Source organism: Arachis hypogaea, chromosome 13 (assembly GCF_003086295.3).
Source record: "Arachis hypogaea cultivar Tifrunner chromosome 13, arahy.Tifrunner.gnm2.J5K5, whole genome shotgun sequence".
Classification (NCBI taxonomy): Eukaryota; Viridiplantae; Streptophyta; class Magnoliopsida; order Fabales; family Fabaceae; genus Arachis; species Arachis hypogaea.
The window spans coordinates 58,131,801-58,155,300 of record NC_092048.1 but is presented as its reverse complement, the minus strand read 5'-3'; the positions used below and the strand labels follow the sequence as shown (position 1 = coordinate 58,155,300).

General features: G+C 39.4%; 1 non-coding gene across 1 annotated transcript; it reads left to right on the top strand.

Moving 5' to 3' along the window:
• The first annotated feature begins 15,947 nt into the window (after positions 1-15,947).
• LOC112739125 (small nucleolar RNA R71) lies at positions 15,948-16,055 on the top strand. The gene has a single exon (XR_003170065.1). It is a non-coding gene; the product is annotated as a small nucleolar RNA R71 (small nucleolar RNA).
• The last annotated feature ends 7,445 nt before the right edge of the window (positions 16,056-23,500 follow it).

Below are 23,500 nucleotides of genomic sequence, written 5' to 3'. Positions count from 1 at the left end.
CACCCCACAACCAACCAATCTCACAAGACTCTCAGAGGATCACCAACTTGGAGCTCTTAATGGACAAAATGATGAAGCACCAAGAGATGACAACAAAGAACCAGGAAGCCTCCATGAAGAATATGGAGAGACAGATTGGACAGCTTTCTAAGCAAATTACTATTGAGAGACCTTTGAGCTCACTCCCAAGTTACACCATTCCTAATCCAAAAGAGGAATGCAAAGCTATACAGCTAAGGAGTGAAAAGATCTTGATGAAAAATGAAGAAGCAACCAAGAAGCCAAAGGAAAATGACAAGAAACAGGGTGAAAAAGAGGAAGCCAATGATGAGGATGTAACAGCAAGCAAGCAAACTTCAAGGCAAGCTCATGAAAAGGAGGAACAACCAAAAATTTCAAGAAAAGGGAAGGAAGCAATTGAAGAACCAACCAAGGATCACAAGCAGGAAGTGAACTTCACACCTCCATTGCCATATCCCCAAAGGTTCAACAAGGAGACTAAGGACCAACACTTCCCAAAATTTCTTGAAATCTTCAAAAAATTGGAGATCAACATACCCTTAGCTGAGGCACTTGAGCAAATGCCCCTATATGCCAAGTTTTTGAAGGAGCTTATTAACAAGAAGAGAAGCTGGCAAGAAAATGAAACTGTACTGCTCACTGAAGAATGCAGAGAATTAATACAGAAGGGACTCCCTCCTAAACTTGAAGATCCTGGAAGTTTTTTTTTACCTTGTGCCATTGGCAGTATGACCATCAACAAGGCGATGTGTGACTTAGGGGCTAGTATCAATCTGATGCCTTACTCTCTAGTGAAAAAGCTATGCATGGAAGAAGTGAAACCAGTACAAATGTCTTTAGAATTGGTGGATAAGTTAGTAATATGTCCCAGGGGGGTGATTGAAAACCTTCTAGTCAAGGTGGACAAGTTCATATTCCCTGCTAATTTTGTGGTCTTAGAGTCAGATGAGGAGGACGGTGATTCCATTATACTGGGAAGACCATTCTTGGCCACTGCTAGGGCCATTATAGACGTAGAGAAAGGAGAGTTGACCCTCAGAATGCATGACAAAAGCGTCACCCTAAATGTATTCCCAGAAACGCAGCTCACAGATGAAACAAAGGAGTGCATAGAAACTGACAAGGAGGACTCACAGTGGAAGGAAGGAATCAACAAGACAATCAGTAGTCACCCTCCGAAACAAGAAATAGATAACATAGCAGGACAAAAAGAGAAAGAGATTGTGCAGAATGATGAAGAAATTCAAGAAGACATTGGAATGTTAGCCACTAAGAAGAAAAGTCCTAAAGTGAAGCCCACATGCAAGGAGAAAGGATCAACAAAAAGAGGGAAGAAAAACAAGAACAAAACCAAAAAGGGTTGGAAGAATAAAAAGATTCCAACAGAGGGGTTCTCTAAGGGTGATAAAGTACAGTTGATCTATCAACAACTAGGAGCAAGCCAACAAGTTGATGACTATTATACTGTCAGCAAAATACTCTCACTAGAGCATGCCGAAATTGAACATCAAGGAACAAAGAAGAAGCTCACAGTCAGGGGGGATAAGCTGAGACACTACAGCCATCAACCACCATAAAAGAAGCGTCCAATGTCAAGCTAATGACAATAAAAGAGCGCTCCATGGGAGGCAACCCATGATTTAAGATTCTTGCTCGTTTTTAAATTCAATAAATTATGATCATCTTAGCATGGTTTTGAATTTTATTAGACATACTTGACAGATGCATATACTGTTTTGAAACACATGCCAGGCTTCTAAGTTTGGTGTGCTTGACAGCACACAAAAATCACCTTCTCAAACATTCTTAGATCATATGCTTAGTCATTTAGACAAAGTATATGAACAAACATTAAGTTTGGTGTCAGCATATATACCAATCTTGAGAAGAATCAACTTTTGTTCAAAAAAAAAACTCAAAATCATGCATAGATGAATCATGCAATGTTTCATTTTAGGAATGTATGTTGGAAAATGAATTAGGACTTATGATGAAAGTATCAATTGTGATAAATGGCTGCATTTGACATTCATCCCTTAGCAAGAAACATGTTTGGTGTTCACCAAACCTTGGTTCACTAAGTAAGGGACACAATTGATCTTTTAAGACTAAGAAACATAATAAATAATATAAGCATTCACCACTTCATCACCGTGCTACAACTATGTCCTAAAGTTGACCATTTTGATTGAATTAGGAAAAAGAAGGTGAGGTGAAGACAAGATGAAGACACAGCTATGACAAGCCAAGAGAGAAGGATCACATGTGCCTAGAGAGGTGTGCCTACCTTGGAAAGCAAAAATCTGCATGCTAGTCACCTTGGAGGACGAACCTCATGCAACCAATGGGAAGAGAATCCTTGTCAACCCTCAAGAGAGCATGCAAGCCGTTCATCTCATGAAGTTACTATGTTGTTCAACTCAATCTCCACCCTTCATAAGTCATGACCGAATCCCTCTTCAAGTATGGTCTTCTTCCAAAGTTTTAATGCCTTGCCTATAAATAGGTGGAGACATTTCTTGCATCACATGTTCTTACAAATCTTCCTTACAATCATAAGTCATTGTTTCCCCTTTTGCAATCCTATACACACTCCACTCCCTTCTCAACAGCAACATTTCTTTCTTCATTCTCACACCATAAAACCGTACCTCAATCAACCACAAATCCACCTTTGCATTCTCCCTCTAATTGAATTCATGGCTCCATCAAGCTCAAAGAGAAGACAAGGGAAGGAACCAATGGTAACCGAACCCACGTCCTATGATACAAGAAAGTTTAGATCTCAGTTCCATGAGAGAAAGTATCATAGATTCATGAAGTCAAAGCACATCATTTATGAGAGGGGTTTTGAGCTGAGGGACGGGGAATACCCCATCATGAGGCAGATCACTAGGGAAAGAAGGTGGGATTTCTTATGCGATCCTCTCACCAAGATTAGTGCAGTCATGATCAGGGAATTCTATGCAAATGCTGTGAAAGAGAATGAAAACAGCATCCCTTACAAAAGTTATGTTAGAGGAGTTGAAGTGGATTTCAGTCCAGCAGCCATCACAAGAGCTTTGAAGTTGAGAACCATAACTTATGAAGAGCCTAGCTATGAGGCCAGACTACAGGGAGAGAATGACTCTAATGAGATCTTACAGGGGATATGCTTGGAAGACACAGACTGGGAAAAAGATTCAAAAGGAATCCCAAGCCAATTGAAGAGAATAAATCTCATTCCTGAGGCCAAGGAGTGGTATGAGATAGTAAGGAGATCTATACGCCCTACTGGAAACACTTCAAGGGTCACAATCCAGCGAGCACTCTTGACATACTGTATTTTACATGGGGGAGAAATCAACCTTGCATAACTCATAGCCGACAGTATTCAAGAGATCGCTGAAATCACAAACAAATCAACTAGGCTCGGTCATCCAAGCACCATTCTAAGGCTATGCAACAAAGCTGGAGTGATTTTTGAAGATGAGGAAATAGAGAGAGTGAAAAAGGGGACGGGAATCACAAAGAGAAACATGGAAGGAATTAATGAGGATGATGATCAAGAAGAAAGACCCCAAAGAAGAAGGGGAAGAACAAGCTCACAGTGCCATAGATATGAGTCAACTACAAAGGGCTCTTGAGGAAATATCACAATAAAATGTGAGACACCAAGAGCAATATCTAGCACACCAGGAGCAATATCTGAAAGACAGGGAGCAAAATGAAGCTTGGCAGCACAGAATGGAGGAAAGACTAGAGAGCTGGCAGCAACAAATGATGGTCCAACAACAAGAGTTCCAAACCAAGATTCTTGAGGGGAAAAAAGAACAAGCAACAAGACTTCAAGAATTATATGACAAAATGTTCTTGACCCAAGCCAAATATGGGGAATATACTCACAACTTGTATCAGTGGAAGAATGTTCATCATACTATTGGAGAGGCTAGACATGTGCAATAATCAGAGTGTAATGAAGACATGCAAGCAAGGTTGAAGTACTTGACCCACAGCATACCAGCACTAAATCCACAAATCAAACCATTCGAGCAGTGCCAAGAACTTAGAGACCGCCAGAAAGTAAAGTCTTATTGTTATACCGAGGTAATACTTCAAAGATTGGAGGAAGTTGGGCTATCAGGACTCACAGATCCTGTCTGGGATAGAAGGTGCCCTAGTGAAGAAATTCAAGACTACTCCAAGCTCTGGAAGAGAAAGAAGAAGAAAGGAGAATCAAGCAACAACCAGGGACAGGACAACTAAAAGGTGGTGAAGTTCTTTCATTTCCCTAAACTAAATAAGGAAGATGTATATCTGAAACATGATATACCTCCAGTTGTTCTTTGTTTCGCACATATTTTAGCTTAAAAAGTTATCTGCATAATAATTGTCATCCTTCATTAGCTTGAGTATTTTGCTTTATTCCCCTTGCTGTTTGAATAAAAGAGAGATGTTTGATTTGGAAAAGTAATTGTTTAATGTTGCAAAAGTTAGAATAAAAGTTAGTGGTGGTATGTGTTTGATTCAATTGATAGCTCATACAATAATTGCTGCATAATGACATGTTACTTGAAGCTTAAGCTAGTTTGCTGCTATGATCCTTCAACTAATGAAAATTCCTTGAAAGTAAATCAAAACAGAAAGAAAAAGAAATAGAAAAAGCCAAAAAGTGGCAAAGAAACAAATAATAAGGCTAGACACCAATAGCTTGGACCCTAGGATATATGCCTGTGGTGTTTTTGTACTAGGATATGCTTGGACAAGTAAGTTCTAAGGAGTATTTTAAAACTTGGCCACTTAGATCAACTGATTTGGGATTGCCAACTGAAAGTCCACAATAAAGAGCAACCTAGCTACAAGACACTTAGTTATCCAAAGAGATGTTGGACACCAATGATCCTAGGAGGAAAAAAAGTGAGCCATGTGTCTGTGGTGAAGAAATGTTGAGTGAAATTAAGCCAAAGGCCACTACAACATTTGCCACCAAGCCTTCATTGAGTAATAAGCTCTCTAAGCAAAGGAAAGAAGAAAGAAAATTAACAAAGGAAACAAGCAAAAAGTAAGGCATTGTAGCAGCAACCTTAGTGAACCCTTAAGGAAACATTGTTTGTTTTGACAGCAAGTAATAAATGAGCCACTTTTGATGTGCATGAAACCCCATGAACCAAGTTCAACTATCTGCTTAATAAGGACATATATACTTCTCTATTTCATTCTATCTTCTCTTATGTTTTATGCTTGGTTGGGGACAAGCAAGTTTTAAGTTTGGTGTTGTGATAACAAGTCATCTTAGCCTAGTTTTACTAGTCTTTTTCTTTATTTTTATTAGAATTTATGCACTTTCTTGCATTACAAGTAAGTAATTTGGAGTGAAATTGTACGGTTTTCTTGAATCAATCAACCACCATTTAATTGATACTAAATCATGAGGTTCAAGCTAAATTTAATTGATTTTTATTGATTTATAAACCTTGTGAATTTGGTGATACTTTGATTGGTTGTTTTGATTACTTGTAAGTGAAGAAAATAAGAAAATAAGAAAGCGTGGCCTAAGAAAACGTGGCCCAAGGGAAAGAAGAATATGGCAAAGGAAACTAGGAAGCTTGGCACATGGAAGAAGGAAGCACAATGCTCTCTTCAAGAGCGGAGCACTCTATCAAGGGAGCCAAACTATGAGCCAAGAAGAGCAAAGTATGATGCTACGCTCCCATCAAGAGCAGAGCATCCTCCTGGGAGCAACACATGGGCTAAAATTCAACTAAAAATCTAATTAAATTCAAATCTTTACCAAATTAAAAAGCCTACCCGAATTCTAAAATCCAAGAATAGAAAATGTATAAATAGAAGCTAGTTTGATTTAGAGAGGACCTTTACTTTGATTTTGAACTTTTACCTTTTTGCTTCTTTTAATTTTCATTTTTGTAATTTTGAGGATTTTACTTGGAATTTGGATCTTGGAGAATTGGGAAGGAGAATTGATCTCTTTTCTTCCTTGTTCTTGCTTGAGCACTCTTTACTTTTCATCTTGGATCTTGGGTGGAGAATTGGAGAACTTCTGTTTCAATCTCACCTTGAGATCTCTTGTTTACTTTCTGCATAATTTTAGAATTTGAGATTTGAATTCCAATTCTGTTTACTGCTTCCATCCTTCTACTTCTTCTGCAATTTACTTTTCCATTTTTCTTTTGCAATTGTTCTTGTTGGATCAAGGAAGGATTTGAGATCTAGACTTGTTTTCTAGTCTCTTCCACTCCTGAGATCTTCAACCTTCTTTTAAATTGATGCAACTAAGCATCAGTCACTTTCTGTTTTAATTCTTCAAGCATTTTTACTCTGCTGATTGAGATCTACTTAAATTCAATTCATCTTTTGCTCTTCTGTTTATTGCAAATTACTTCTGCTTGTTTAAATTCCTGCAATCCCAGTTCCCAATCCCCTTTATAATTCAAGCAATTTACCTTTCTTGCACTTTAAGATTCAGTCATTTACATTTCTTGCAATCTAAATTTCTGCAATTTAAATTTACTTGTTCTTTAAGATTCATCACTTTTACTTTCTGTTCTCTTTAATTTACTGCAATTCTCCCTCTCTCTTTATATTTCATGCAATTTAGCTTCTGTCAATTACAAACCACTCAAACCAATACTTGACTTGCTTGACTAAATCAACCACTAAACTAAAATTGCTCAATCCTTCAATCCCTGTGGGATCAACCTCACTCATGAGAGTTATTATTACTTAATGTGACCCGGTACACTTGCCGGTTAGTTTTAGGTGTTTGGAAATTTGTTTCGTTTTCCAAAATACACCATCACCACCACAAAGGAATCGCCCTTTCGATTAGCATACGGGACGGAGGCAATGATCCCAGTGGAGATCGAGGAAGGGTCGCCTAGAGTGGTCTATTACAATGAGGAAGCCAACTCCCAACTTCAAAAGGAAGAGCTCGACCTACTTCCTGAAATCCAGGAAAGAGCTCGGATTAGAGAAGAAGCACTAAAACGTCGAATGGCTTCTAGATATAATCAAAAGGTAGTGCCAAGAGGTTTCGCTGAAGATGATCTCATCCTAATCCGAAATGATATTGGAACAACTCGACCTGGAGAGGGAAAGCTGGCAGCAAACTGGAAAGGACCCTACTGAGTCATAGAAGTACTTTAGAAGGGCCCGACACGACGAAGTTGGCCCAAAACATAAAAGTTATAAAAGTAATCCCTGAAAGAGACCTGAACAAGGTCCAAGAAAGAGGATTACAAAAATAACTTAGAAGGGCCCGACATGACGAAGTCGGCCCAAAACATAAAAGTTATAAAAGTAATCCCTGAAAGAGACCTGAACAAGGTCCAAGAAAGAGGATTACAAAAATAATTTAGGAGGGCCCGACATGACGAAGTCGGCACAAAACATAAAAGTTATAAAAGTAATCCCTGAAAGAGACCTGAACAAGGTCCAAGAAAGAGGATTACAAAAATAACTTAGGAGGGCCCGACATGACGAAGTCGGCCCAGAACCCAAAAAGTTATAAAAGTAATCCCTGAAAGAGACCTGAATAAGGTCCAAGAAAGAGGATTATGAAAATAACTTAGGAGGACCCAACGCGAGGGAGTCGACCCAAAATGTAAGGTAATCCCTAAAAGAGACCTAAGCAAGGTCCAAAAAAAAAGAGGATTACTAACAACTCAGATAAACCGACATGACAAAATTGATCTCCCGAAAGCTTTAGCGTTATACGAAGTAAATTCGGAAAAACACCCGAACGAGGTCCAAACAACACAAATTACTGGAAATATAATCAAGCAAAGAACCAAGCCAACCTAAAGAGGTCAGACAACGAAAAGTTCCAACACTCCCAAAAAACTAGAAAGGTGCCAAGACGAGTGCAGACAAACATGATATAAAAACTGCTAGCTATAATAACGGCAAACTTCAAAGGCCACCAAAATCAGCCCCAAAAGCTTGAAAACCGCTTTGTTTTTCAAAATAAAGTTGCTAAACAAGCAACCAAGAAAGTGTCAACAGTCAGCAAAATACCATTTACAAAAAATAAACAGTTCAAAAAGCCCACAGACAGGGCCATACACAAATGTACCAAGAATAACTAAAGAGGATCCAGAGGTTTCCCAGAAGCTGCATCAACATGGGGCGAAGGAGGACGAGTCTGGAGGGGCACAGCATCCACCGTCCCGTCATCTCGATTCAATATCTGACAATCAGGCTCGGGCTCGGAATGACTAACCTCAGCAGGAAGAGCTGAAGAAGTCGGCACAACAGTGGCTTTGGCAACCGGCACAGGCAGAGGTTCAACATCGTCGTCATCAAGGTCGTTAGGGACAATCTTGCCCTCCTTCACGACATTGTCCAGGCTGAAGAGAGTAAGGTCGACCTCGGGAGCAAGAACTCGAACTTGCTCCTTCAGGTTCTCATAAGCAGCATTTACGCTGCCCACAAGGTGACCCTGGAGCTCAGCATAGTCAACCCAGGCAGACTCCAACTCTTCCCTAAGACGCATTACTTCACGGTAGGATGTGACATAGCTGTCCTTGTGCCTCAATGCCGTGTCCTTAGCCACAGAAGCCGCCAAAGCAACAGAACTTGCCTTCTCGCCGTCCAACTCCTTCTCCAGCTTGGCCACCTTCACTTGAAGCTCCTCCTTCAAACCTTTCATTCTATCAGACTCCCACTTAGCCTCTTCCATAAAGGCCTTAGTAGCATAGAGGGAAAGATCTTGGACAGTACGGTACATAGCAGCTCCCATATGTGCCATCTTTCTACTGCTCTGAGTTATGAAGTCTAAATGGCAAAAAAGAGAGACGTCGTCAGTAGGGATGGTACCATAAGGACCAATCTGCTGATCAACAAACTCAACCGCATCAAAATCAGGGGCGTCGAGGTTGAAAGGCTCAGTTGTCTTCTATTTTTTATTTGGAGGAGCACCAGAAGTAGCCACAGAAGCTGGTGGAGGATCGGCCAAATGAACCCGGGGAGTAGGGATTACCTTCCTCGCCCCCGGTGAGCTCGGTACGGCCGGCTTCGACTGAACCTGGGACGACCCCTCCCCGGCCGCCTTGGCCGAGACGTTTTGGGCTGCAGAAACCTTCCTTGCCCTTTTAAAGGCTTTCATAGATTCATTATTTTTAATCATCTCTGCAAACAAAACACAACAGTAAGGAACCAAGTCACAAATAAGAAAAGAGCTTGCAAACAATATGGGAGCAGACAAAAGAGGAGAATCAAAAAATTAACTACCCAGCTCAGTTCGGAGGAGAGAGGAATTAGTTAAAAATTTCTTTGTGTCGAGATAGGGAGGCTGCCCCCAGTTTTCTTCCAAAACAGTCACGAAAGCTTGCTCAGCCTCAGCCAACATTTCCCATGTATATCTAGATACCCTCACGTCCTTTTGCCATTCCAAGGGAAAGGCGGGCTCGTCGTTTTCATCCAGAAAAAAGGGCCGAGCTCCTTCAACAGCTCGGACCTTAAAAAAGTAATTTTTAAAATCACGGAAAGATTCATCAAACATGGAGAAAACCTTTTTTCCCTGGGAAGCTCAGAAAGAAACCCAAGCGGCTTTCTTCTTAACTACCCCAGGCTTTGTCATAACAAAAAGATAGAAGAAAAGGGATTGTGAAGCAAGAATACCGAATCCATGACACAATAATTGAAAGATTTTTATGAAACCCCAGGAATTGGGGTGAAGTTGGGAAGGAGCAACATTACAGGACCATAACAGGTTGGTCTCAAAATCGGTAAAAGGAAGAGTGATATTCATTTGACTAAAAAAGAAGTCGTAGGCATAGAAAAAAGGGCGCTCTCCAGCAATTCGGGTAGAGAAACAGACCCTCTCCTCAGAACTCGGAGGTACAAGCTCATAGTTCTTCTCATCACCACCATTACCATAGTTCTAATGAAATTGCCTAAGTTGCTGATAGAACTCAGAGTCAACCAATGAAACACACAAAAGAACCATAGAATCCACCCAATCAGCCATGCCCTCAGGGACTTGGGAAGACGTCTTAATAATATTTTTGCTAGAAAATATGAGGCCAACTAATCCTACAACAAGAAAAGAAGATCGGATTACTAAAAAACATCTCGGACAAAGGACAAGACAACTCGGCTAATATGATTCAGACGACACAAACAACAAAAGAAAAACCCCAGGACCCACACAGAAGGTCCAGAGGCATCCTTTAGAGGCAGTCAGGGAACAAAGATTCAGGAAAGCCTACAAAACTAACGAGAAAAACCCTTTCTAAAGTGAAAAAGAAAGAAAAACCAACCTGAACGAAGGAAGAAGCTTCGAAGGAGATTGAAGATGGAAAGACGGAATCGCCCAGAAAATCACCGAATGACGCCGCAACGCAAGAAAGGCAAAATTTAGGCGAAAGTAGAAAGCGAGAGAGTGAAGGGAGAAGTTACAAAGAAAAACGAAAGAAGAGAAACCGCTTCTGTGTGCAAAATTCAAAATAAAAAGCCAAGGGAAACGGGGCAATTAAAACCAATTAATGAAGGTATTAAACCCTCGCACGTTCCCAAGAACAGAGCGCTGATATAAAAGCGCGCGCTCTTAGAGGAAAACGTTCCACGTTCAGAAAACTCTACAAAGAAAGAAGTTGACAAATACTCGAGCTCGGCTTCACCAGTGAAGGATCGAAGTCTAGGACTCGACCTCAAAAAAGAAGACTGAGCTCAAGCAGGGGCACTGTTCACTGGTGCACGAAAGTGTGATCATCAACAATGGTGCCGAAGGCTTGGTGTTCTCAAATGTGAATCACACTTTGTCACAACTTCGCACAACTAACCAGCGAGTGCACTGGGTCGTCCAAGTAATAAACCTTACGTGAGTAAGGGTCGATCCTACGGAGATTGTCGGCTTGAAGCAAGCTATGGTCACCTTGTAAATCTCAGTCAGGTGGATTCAAATGGTTACAGAGAATTGATAATTAAAACATAATTAAAATATAAACTAGGATAGAGATACTTATGTAATTTATTGGTGAGAATTTCAGATAAGCGTATAGAGATACTTTCGTTCCTCCTGAACCTCTGCTTTCTTGCTATCTTCATCCAATCATTCCTACTCCTTTCCATGGCAAGCTGTATGTTGGGCATCACCGTTGTCAATGGCTACATCCCGTCCTCTCTATGAAAATGGTCCAATGCGCTATCACTGCATAGCTAATCATCTATCGATTCTCGATCATACCTAGAATAGGATTTACTATCCTTTTGCGTCTGTCACTATGCCCAGCACTCGCGAGTTTGAAGCTCGTCACAGCCATCTACTCGGAATACCACAGACAAGGTTTAGACTTTCCAGATCTCAAGAATGGCCGTCCATGGGTTCTAACTTATACCACGAAGAATCTAATATCTCGGACTCGGTCCCCTATATTAGATATCTAAGAGATACTCATTCTAGCGTGTTTGCATGTAGAACGGAAGTGTTTGTCAGGCACGCGTTCATAAGTGAGAATGGTGATGAGCGTCACATAAGCATCACATTCATCATGTTCTTGTATGCGAATGGATATCTTAGAGAAGAAATAGGCTTGAATTGAATAGAAAAACAGTAGTACTTTGCATTAATTCATGAAGAACAGCAGAGCTCCACACCTTAATCTATGGTGTGTAGAAACTCTACCGTTGGAAATACATAAGAGATAATGGTCCAGGCATGGTCGAATGGCCAGACCCCATAAAGGTCTAAGATAGGATAAAACTAATCAAAGATCAGATCCAAAGACTCTGAATACAATAGTAAAAAGTTCTATTTATACTAAACTAGTTACTAGGGTTACAGAAATAAGTAAATGATGCAGAAATCTACTTCCGGGGCCCACTTGGTGTGTGCTTGGGCTGAGCATTGATCTTTACACATGTAGAGGCTTCTCTTGGAGTTGAACGCCAGTTTATAACCTGTTTCTGGCGTTTAACTCCACTTTGCAACCTGTTTCTGGCGTTTAACTCCAAAATAGGGCAGGAAGCTGGCGTTAAACGCTAGTTTGCGTCATTTAAACTCGATCAAAGTATGGACTATTATATATTTCTCGAAAGCCCTGGATGTCTACTTTCCAACGCAATTGAGAGCTCGCCATTTGAAGTTTTGTAGCTCTAGAAAATCCACTTTGAGTGCAGGGAGGTCAGAATCCAACAGCATCTGCAGTCCTTCTTCAACCTCTGAATCTGGTTTTTGCTCAGGTCCCTCAATTTCAGCCAGAAAATAATTGAAATCATAGAAAAACACACAAACTCATAGTAAAGTCCAGAAATATGATTTTTATTGAAAAACTAATAAAAATATACTAAAAACTAACTAAATAATACTAAAAATTATGTAAAAACAATGCCAAAAAGCCTATAAATTATCTGCTCATCACAACACCAAACTTAAATTGTTGCTTGTCCCCAAGCAACTGAAAATCAAACAGGATAAAAAGAAGAGAATATACTATAAATTCCAAAATATCAATGAAACTTAGCTCCAATCAGATGAGCGGGACTTGTAGCTTTTTGCCTCTTGAATAGTTTTGGCATCTCACTTTATCCATTGAAGTTCAGAATGATTGGCATCTATAGGAACTTAGAATTTAGATAGTGTTATTGATTCTCCTAGTTCAGTATGTTGATTCTTGAACACAGCTACTTTATGAGTCTTGGCCGTGGACCTAAGCACTTTGTTTTCCATTATTACCACCGGATACATAAATGCCACAGACACATAACTGGGTGAATCTTTTCAGATTGTGACTCAGCTTTGCTAAAGTCCCCAATTAGAGGTATCCAGGGTTCTTAAGCACATTCTGTTTTTGCTTTGGACCTCGACTTTAACCGCTCAGTCTCAAGCTTTTGGCTTGACACCTTCACGCCACAAGCACATGGTTAGGGATAGCTTGGTTTAGCCGCTTAGGCCAGGATTTTATTCCTTTAGGCCCTCCTATCCACTGATGCTCAAAGCCTTGGATCCTTTTTATTACCCTTGCCTTTTGGTTTTAAGGGCTATTGGCTTTTTGCTCTTGCCTTTTGGTTTAAAGAGCTTTTGGCTTTTTCTGCTTGCTTTTTCTTTTTCTTTCTTTTTTTTTTTGCAAGCTTTTGTATTCACTGCTTTTTCTTGCTTTAAGAATCAATTTTATGATTTTTCAGATTATCAAATAACATTTCTCCTTTTTCATTATTCTTCAAGAGCCAACATATTTAACATTCATAAACCACAATATCAAAAGACATATGCACTGTTTAAGCATTCATTCAGAAAACAAAAAGTATTGTCACCACATCAAAATAATTAAACTAGTTCAAGGATGAATTTGAAACCATGTACTTCTTGTTCTTTTGTTTTTAGAACATTTTTCATTTAAGAGAGGTGATGGATTCATAGGACATTCATAACTTTAAGGCATAGACACTTAAATACTAATGATCATGTAATAAGACACAAACATAAACATAAAGCATAGTAAACGAAAAACAGAAAATAAGAACAAGGAGATTAAGGAGATTAAGGAATGGGTCCACCTTAGTGAGGGTGACGTCTTCCTCTTCTTGAAGAACCAATGGTGCTCTTGAGCTCCTCTATGTCTCTTCCTTATCTTTGTTGCTCCATCCCTAGTGATTTTGGTGCTCCTATCCTTAGTTTCTCCCAAAAGTTGTGTGGAGAAAAATGTATCCCTTGAGGTATCTCAAGGATTTCTTGGTGAGGGAATTCCTCATGCTCTTGTTGTGCAGTCAAATGCTCTACCACTGAGCTATGGACCCTTGAGATGAATCTCTCCATCTTCCATGACTCGGAGGTGGAAGCTTTTGTCTTTCCTTTTCTCTTTCTAGAGGTTTCTCCGGCCTTAGGTGCCATAAATGGTTATGGAAAAACAAAAAGCAATGCTTTTACCACACCAAACTTAGAAGGTTTGCTCATCCCTGAGCAAAAGAAAAGAAGAGAGAGTAGAAGAAGAAGAAAATGGATGAGATGGAGAGGTGTGAGTGGTTCAGCCAAGGGGGGTTTTAGGTGGATATGATGTGTAAAAAGGAGGGAGTGATGGTCTGAATTTGAGTGGGTGGGTGTAGGTGGGTTGTATGATGGTTTTGGAGGTGATTGGTGAAGGGTATTTGGGGAAGATAGGTATGAAAAGGTGTGAAGAGGAGAGAAGAAGAGGTAGGGATCCTGTGGGGTCCACAAATCCTAAGGGAATCCTGTGGGGTCTACAGATTAAGTGGGGTCAAGGACTTAACATCCCTGCTCCAATTAGGCGTGTAAAACGCCCTTGCTGTGCAATCCTGGTGTTTAACGCCAAACTGCTGCTTGTTTTTGGCGTTAAACGCCAGACAGATGCTTGTTTCTGGCGTTTAATGCCAGACTGATCTTCCTCCAGGGTGTGCTATTTTTCATTCTATTTTTCATTATGTTTTTGATTTTTCAGTAGTTTTTGTGACTTCACATGATCATCAACCTAAAGAAAACATAAAATAACAATAGATATAATTAGATAACATTGGGTTGCCTCCCAACAAGCGCTTCTTTAATGACAATAGCTTGACAGTGAGCTCTCATGGAGCCTTACAGATATTCAGAGCATTGTTGGAACCTCCCAATACCAAACTTAAAGTTTAAATGTGGGGGTTCAACACCAAACTTAGAGTTTGGTTGTGGCCTTCCAACACCAAACTTAGAGTTTGACTGTAGGGGCTTTGGTTGACTCTGCAGTGAGAGAAGCTTTTCATGCTTTCTCTCTATAGTTACAGAGGGAGATCCTTGAGTTTTAAACACAAGGTTGTCCTCATTTAGTTGAAGCACTAACTCTCCTCTGTCCACATCAATCACAGCTCTTGCTGTGGCTAGGAAGGGTCTTCCAAGGATGATGGATTCATCATCATCCTTCCCAGTGTCTAGGATTATGAAATCAGCAGGGATGTAAAGGCCTTTAACCTTTACTAACACGTCCTCTACTTGTCCATAAGCCTGTTTTCTTGAGTTGTCTGCCATCTCTAATGAGATTATGGCAACTTGCACCTCAAAGATCCCAAGTTTCTCCATTACAGAGAGTGGCATTAAGTTTATTCCTGACCCCAGGTCACACAGAGCCTTCTCAAAGGTCATGGTGCCTATGGTACAGGGTATTAAGAATTTTCCAGGATCCTGTTTCTTTTGAGGTAATTTCTGCCTATCTAATGCATTCAGTTCATTGGTGAGCAAGGGAGGTTCATCTTCCCAAGTCTCATTACCAACTAATTTGGCATTCAACTTCATGATTGCACCAAGGTACTTAGCAACTTGCTCTTCAGTAATGTCTTTATCCTCTTCAGAGGAAGAATACTCATCAGAGCTCATGAAGGGCAGAAGGAGGTTCAAAGGAATCTTTATGGTCTCTAGATGAGCCTCAAATTCTTTTGGTTCCTTAAAGGAAAACTCCTTATTGGTCACTGAGCATCCCAGGAGGTCTTCCTCACTAGGATTCACTTCCTCCTCCTCCTCTTTGGGTTCGGCCACACTAAGTAAGGTAATGGCCTTGCACTCTCTTTTTGGATTCTCTTCTGTATTGCTTAGGAGAGTACTAGGAGGAGTTTCAGTGACTCTTTTACTCAGCTGGCCCACTTGTGCCTCTAAATTTATAATGGAGGACCTTGTTTTATTCATGAAACTTAGAGTGGCCTTAGATAGATCAGAGACTATATTTGCTAAGCTAGATGAATTCTGCTCAGAATTCTTTATCTGTTGCTGAGTAGATGAGGAAAAGGCTTGCTATTGCTAAACCTGTTTCTTCCACCATTATTAAAGCCTTGTTGAGGCTTTCAGAAGTGTACATGAACTGGTTATTTGCAACCATGTCAATGAGTTCTTGAGCTTCTGCAGGTGTTTTCTTTAGGTGAATGGATCCACCTGCATAATGGTCCAATGACATCTTAAATAATTCAGACAGACCATCATAGAATATATCCAGGATGGTCCATTCTGAAAGCATGTCAGAAGGACACTTTTTGGTCAGTTCCTTGTATCTCTCCCAAGCTTCATAGAGGGATTCACCTTCTTTCTGTTTGAAGGTTTGAACATCCACTCTAAGCTTGCTAAGCTTTTGAGGAGGAAAGAACTTGGCTAAGAAAGCCGTGACCAGCTTATCCCAAGAGTTCAGGCTATCTTTAGGTTGAGAGTCCAACCATATTCTAGCTCTGTCTCTTACAGCAAATGGGAAAAGCATAAGCCTGTAGACCTCGGGATCAACTCCATTGGTCTTAACAGTATCATAGATCTACGAGAATTCAGTTAAGAACTGAAAAGGATCTTCTGATGGAAGTCCATAAAACTTGCAGTTCTGTTGCATCAGAGAAACTAATTGAGGTTTCAGCTCAAAGTTGTTTGCTCCAATGGCAGGGATTGAGATGCTTCTTCCATGTAAATTGGAATTTGGTGCAGTAAAGTCACCAAGCATCTTCCTTGCATTGTTATTATTTTCAGCCATGTCTCCTTCTTTTTCGAAAATTTCTGTCAGATTTTCTCCAGAGAGTTGTGCATTAGCTTCTCTTAGCTTCCTCTTCAGAGTCCTTTCAGGTTCAGGATCAGCTTCAACAAGAATGTTCTTATCCTTGTTCCTGCTCATATGAAAAAAGAAGAAAACAGAAAAGAAAATATGGAATCCTCTATGTCGCAGTATAGAGATTCCTCTATGTGAGTAGAAGAAGAAAAGAATAAAAGAAGAGAAATTCGAACACCCAGAGGAAGAGAGGGTTCAAATTTTTAGATGAAGAGAAGTGTTAGTAAATAAATAAAATAATTAGAAAGAGATGAGGGGGAGAGAATTTCGAAAATTAAATAAATTAAAATAAAAGTATTTTTGTTTTTAATTTGAAATTAAGGTTAAAATTCAAAAACTTAAAAAGAAAAATAAAATTAAATCAAACTAAAATTTAAAACAAATAGTTAATTGAAAAGAAATTTTGAAAAAGAGGAAGGTGATTTTCGAAAATTAGAGAGAAAATTAGTTAGGTAATTTTGAAAAAGATATGATTGAAATAGTAAACTTTTAAAATCAAACAAAAAGTCAAGTAGTTAATTGAAAAAGATTTGAAAATTAATTTTTGAAAAGATAAGAAGTTAGAAAAGATTTTGAAATTGATTTTGAAAAAGATGTGATTGACATTTAATTTGAAAAAGATTTGAAAAAGAAATTTAAAAAGATTTGATTTTGAAAATTAAAGTTGATTACTTGACTAACAAGAAACAAAAATATAGTATTTTAAAATTTAAAGATTGAATCTTTCTTACTAGGCAAGTAACAAACTAAAATTTTTTTGAATCAATCACATTAATTCTTAGCATTAATTTCAAAAATATGAAATAGAAATAAGAAAAAGATTTTGAAAATAAATTTTGAAATTTTCGAAAATATTAAGAAGAAAATTGAAAAAGATTTGATTTTTGAAAAAGATTTGAAAAAGGATAGGATTTTTAAATTGAAAATTTGATTTGACTCATAAGAAACAACTAAATTTTAAAAAGTTTTGAAAAAGTCAAGTCGAATTTTCGAAAATTATGAGTGAAAAAGGAAAAGATATTTTATTTTTTTTTATTTTTGAATTTTAATGATGAGAGAGAAAAATATCAAAAAGACTCAATGCATGAAAATTTTGGATCAAAATAAATGATGCATGCAAGAACACTATGAATGTCAAGATGAACACCAAGAACACTTTGAATGTCAAGATGAACACCAAGAATTTATTTTTGAAAATTTTTAAGAAAAAAAAACATGCAAGACACCAAACATAAAAATTTTTCATGTATGGACACTAACAAATTGAAAATGCATATGAAAAACAAGAAAAGACACTAAACAAGAAATTTTAAAGATCAAACAAGAAGACTTACCAAGAACAACTTGAAGATCATGAAGAACACCATGCATGAATTTTCGAAAAATGCAAGAAAGTTTGAAAAATATGCAATTGACACCAAACTTACAATTTGACACTAGACTCAAACAAGAAACATCAGATTATTTTTGATTTTATGATTTTATAAATTTTTTTTGATTTTTTTCGAAAATTATTTTGAAAAGGAAAATAAGGATTTCAAAATTTTTAATAGGAATTCCAGGAATCTTGCAATGTTAGTCTAAAGCTCCAGTCCAGGAATTAGACATGGCTTACTAGCCAGCCAAGCCTTCAGCATGCTTCATGAAACACTAGAATTCATTCTTAAAAATTCTGAAGAAAAATATATTTTTGAAAATCTTTATTTTTATTATTTTTTTTTCGAAATTAAGAATAATAAAAACAAAAAGCTTAAAATTAAAATAAATTTACCTAATATGAGCAACAAAATGAACCGTCAGTTGTCCAAACTCGAACAATCCCCGGCAACGGCGCCAAAAACTTGGTGCACAAATTTGTGATCATCAACAATGGCGCCAAAGGCTTGGTGCTCTCAAACATGAATCAAACTTTGTCACAACTTCGCACAACTAACCAGCAAGTGCATTGGGTCGTCCAAGTAATAAACCTTACGTGAGTAAGGGTCGATCCCACGGAGATTGTCGGCTTGAAGCAAGCTATGGTCACCTTGTAAATCTCAGTTAGGCAGATTCAAATGGTTATAGAGAATTGATAATTAAAACATAATTAAAATATAAACTAGGATAGAGATACTTATGTAATTCATTGGTGAGAATTTCAGATAAGCGTATAGAGATGCTTTCGTTCCTCCTGAACCTCTGCTTTCCTGCTATCTTCATCCAATCATTCCTACTCCTTTCCATGGCAAGTTGTATGTTGGGCATCACCGTTGTCAATGGCTACATCCCGTCCTCTCTATGAAAATGGTCCAATGCGTTGTCACTGCATGGCTAATCATATGTCGGTTCTCGATCATACTGGAATAGGATTTACTATCCTTTTGCATTTGTCACTACGCCCAGCATTCGCGAGTTTGAAGCTCGTCACAGCCATCCCTTCCCAGATCCTACTCGGAATACCACAGACAAGGTTTAGACTTTCCGGATCTCAGGAATGGCAGTCCATAAGTTCTAACTTATACCACGAAGACTCTAATATCTCGGACTCGGTCCCCTGTATTAGATATCTAAGAGATACTCATTCTAGCTTGTTTGCATGTAGAACGGAAGTGTTTGTCAGGCACGCGTTCATAAGTGAGAATGGTGATGAGCGTCACATAATCATCACATTCATCATGTTCTTGTGTGCGAATGGATATCTTAGAGAAGAAATAGGCTTGAATTGAATAGAAAAACAGTAGTACTTTGCATTAATTCATGAGGAACAGCAGATCTCCACACCTTAATCTATGGTGTGTAGAAACTCTACCGTTGGAAATACATAAGAGATAATGGTCCAGACATGGCCGAATGGCCAGCCCCCATAAAGGTCTAAGATAGCATAAAACTAATCAAAGATCAGATCCAAAGACTCTGAATACAATAGTTAAAAGTTCTATTTATACTAAACTAGTTACTAGGGTTACAGAAATAAGTAAATGATGCAGAAATCTACTTCCGGGGCCCACTTGGTGTGTGCTTGAGCTGAGCATTGAGCTTTACACGTGTAGAGGCTTCTCTTGGAGTTGAACGCTAGTTTGTAACCTGTTTCTGGCGTTTAACTCCACTTTGCAACCTGTTTCTGGCATTTAACTCCAGAATAGGGCAGGAAGCTGGCGTTGAATGCCAGTTTGCGTCATTTAAACTCGGGAAAAGTATGAACTATTATATATTGCTGGAAAGCCCTGGATGTCTACTTTCCAACTCAATTGAGAGCGCACCATTTGGAGTTCTGTAGCTCCAAAAAATTCACTTTGATTGCAAGGAGGTCAGAATCCAACAGCATCTGCAGTCCTTCTTCAACCTCTGAATCTGGTTTTTTCTCAAGTCCCTCAATTTTAGCCAGAAAATACCTGAAATCACGGAAAAACACACAAACTCATAGTAAAGTCTAGAAATGTGATTTTTATTTAAAAACTAATAAAAATATACTAAAAACTAACTAAATCATACTGAAAATTATGTAAAAACAATGCGAAAAAGCGTATAAATTATCCGCTCATCATTCACACCCTGGGTTGAGCTATCCGATCCGGGATATTCAGTAACAAAGCGACCGACCTCTTCAGGTCAGGCTATCCGACCTCTTCTCAAAGAGCTCGGCCAAATCGACAGGAAAGCCCAAAAAGGGGCCCAACTCAAGGAATACGACCCAAATCCAAAGGTATCCCAAGCCTACAGAGAGAAGGGCGATTCCCTTGAAGATCAGCTGACCTCACTCAAAGATATGATAAGATAAGATAAAAATAACTAACTTATCTTATCTAAGAAGGTCACTCCACACTATTATAAATACACTGGAGCACTCAGGTATAACTCATACTCTGATTCTACTAAAAACCTGTTTAATACCCATGCTAACTTAGGCATCAGAGTCTCTTGCAGGTACCCCCACCCTCCAGTAATGAAGGATCAGCAGTGCAGCCAGTCCCACAAGTCAGACACGACAGCTCCGGCCGCCACTCACAGCTGGATACATCATCTCCGACCATCACAGAAGATCTCGTCCGAGATTGACCTACAGTTTCAGGTAACCTTCGAAACAGACCCCTCTATGAAAAAGTACCTGGGTAAAGCCAGGAAACAACTCGGATAACTCCGGGAGTATGAGATACATCACATACCCCGCGAACAAAATGCCCAGGCTGATGCACTCTCAAAACTAGTCAGCACCAAACCAGGAGGCAACAATAGAAGCCTCATCCATGAAATACTACAGAATTCGTCAATCTCGGAAGAGGAAAAAGTCCTACCCATAACAGGTCTAGATCAAGGATGGATGACTCCTATAATTAACTACCTCGAAACAGAAATACTTCCTACAGATGAGAAGGAGGCAAAAAGGATAAAACGGGAGGCACAATACTACACTATCATAAACAATACTCTTTACAAAAGAGGAATTTCAACACCCTTGTTAAAATGTGTACCGACTTCCAACACGAGGGAAGTTCTGGATGAAGTACACAGTGGCATCTGTGACAATCATCTCGGAGCACAAGCGCTCACTAAAAGAGTACTACGGGCAGGATTTTATTGGCCAACTCTACAAAAGGAGGCCACAGAGTTCGTAAAGACATGTCTCCCATGTCAAAAACATGCCAATTTTCACATCGCCCCACCAGAGGAGCTCATCAGCGTAACCTCACCTTGCCCATTTGCAAAATGGGGACTCGACCTTCTAGGACCCTTCCCTCAGAGATCGGGACAAGTTAAATTCCTCATAGTAGGGGTAGACTATTTCACAAAGTGGATCGAGGCAGAACCCCTAGCTAATGCTACTGCTCAAAGAAGTCGAAAATTCCTATATAGGAACATTGTCACAAGGTACGGGGTTCCATACTCCATCACCACAGACAATGGCACCCAATTCACAGATGCAGGCTTCAGAAAATTAGTAGCCGACTTAAACATAAAGCACCAGTTCACTTCCGTCGAACATCCCCAGGCAAATGGACAAGCCGAAGCTGCCAACAAAGTCATATTGGCTGGGCTAAAACGGAGATTACAATACGCAAAGGGTTCTTGGGCCGAAGAGCTCCCACAAGTCCTATGGGCATATCGAACAATGCCACATTCCACTACAAAGGAATCGCCCTTTCGATTAGCATACGGGATGGAGGCAATGATCCTAGTGGAGATCGAGGAAGGGTCGCCTAGAGTGGTCCATTACAATGAGGAAGCCAACTTCCAACTTCAAAAGGAAGAGCTCGACCTACTTCCTGAAATCCAGGAAAGAGCTCGGATCAGGGAAGAAGCACTAAAACGTTAAATGGCTTCCAGATATAATCAAAAGGTAGTGCCAAGAGGTTTCGCTGAAGATGATCTCATCCTAATCCGAAATGATATTGGAACAACTCGACCTGGAGAAGGAAAGCTGGTAGCAAACTGGAAAGGACCTTACCGAGTCATAGAAGTACTTGGGAAGGGCTATTACAGACTGTCCGAACTCGAGGGACAAGATCTTCTCAGATCATGGCATGCCTGCAACCTAAGAAGGTACTATAGCTAGGTATGGTAAGGGATCTCAGCACAGGGTGTACTCTTTTTCCTGAAAAGGTTTTTTAATGAGGCACCAAGTTGAGATCCACAAATTATCTGACTTAAAAGGGTAAAAACTCCACATGTATATATGATGAGCGGATATTTTATACGCTTTTTGGGGTTAATTTCATGTAGTTTTTAGTATGTTTTAGTTAGTTTTTAGTTTATTTTCATTAGTTTATAGGCAAAATTCATATTTCTGGACTTTACTATGATTTTGTGTGTCTTTCTATAATTTCAGGTATTTTCTGGCTGAAATTGAGGGAGCTGAGCAAAAATCTGATTCAGGATGAAAAAAGGACTGCTGATGCTGTTGGATTCTGACCTCTCTGCACTCGAAATGGATTTTCTAGAGCTACAGGAGTCCAATTGGCGCGCTTCCAATTGCGTTGGAAAGTAGACATCTAGGGCTTTCCAGCAATATATAATAGTTTATACTTAGCTAAAGGATAGATGACATAAACTGGTGTTCAACGCCAGTTCCATGTTGCAGTCTGGCGTTCAGAGCCAGAAACAGGTTACAAATGGGAGTTGAACGCCAGAAACAGGTTTCAACCTGGCGTTTAACTCCAGAAACAGCCTAGGCATGTGAGAAGCTTAAGTCCCAGCCCCAGCACACACCAAGTGGAACCCAGAAGTGAATTTTTGCACCAATTATCTTATTTTATTCATTTTCCGTAAACCTAGGTTGCTAGTTTAGTATTTAAACAACTTTTAGAGATTTATTTTGTACCTCATGACATTTTTAGATCTGAACTATATACCTTTTGATGGCATGAGTCTCTAAACTCCATTGTTGGGGGTGAGGAGCTCTGCTGTGTCTCGATGAATTAATGCAATTACTTTTGTTTTCCATTCAAACACGCTTGTTTCTATCTAAGATGTTCATTCGCACTTCAATATGATGGATGTGATGATCCATGACACTCATCACCATCCTCAACCTATGAAAGCGTACCTGACAACCACCTCTGTTCTACATTCGATTGAATGAGTATCTCTTGGATTCCTTAATCAGAATCTTCGTAGTATAAGCTAGAATCCATTGGCAGCATTTTTGAGAATCCGAAAAGTCTAAACCTTGTCTGTGGTATTCCGAGTAGGATTAAGGGATTGAATGACTGTGACGGGCTTCAAACTCACAAGGTTTGGGCGTAGTGACAGACGCTAAAGGACCAATGGATCCTATTCCAGCATGAGTGAGAACCAACAGATGATTAGCCATGTGGTGACAGCGCACCTGGACCATTTTGACTGAAAGGACGGATGGTAGCCATTGACAACGGTGATCCACCAACATATAGCTTGCCATAGGAGGAACCTTGCGTGCGTGAAGAGGAGTACAAGAGAAAAGCTGAAATTCAGATGACAAAGCATCTCCAAAACTCCAACATATTCTCCATTATTGCATAACAAGT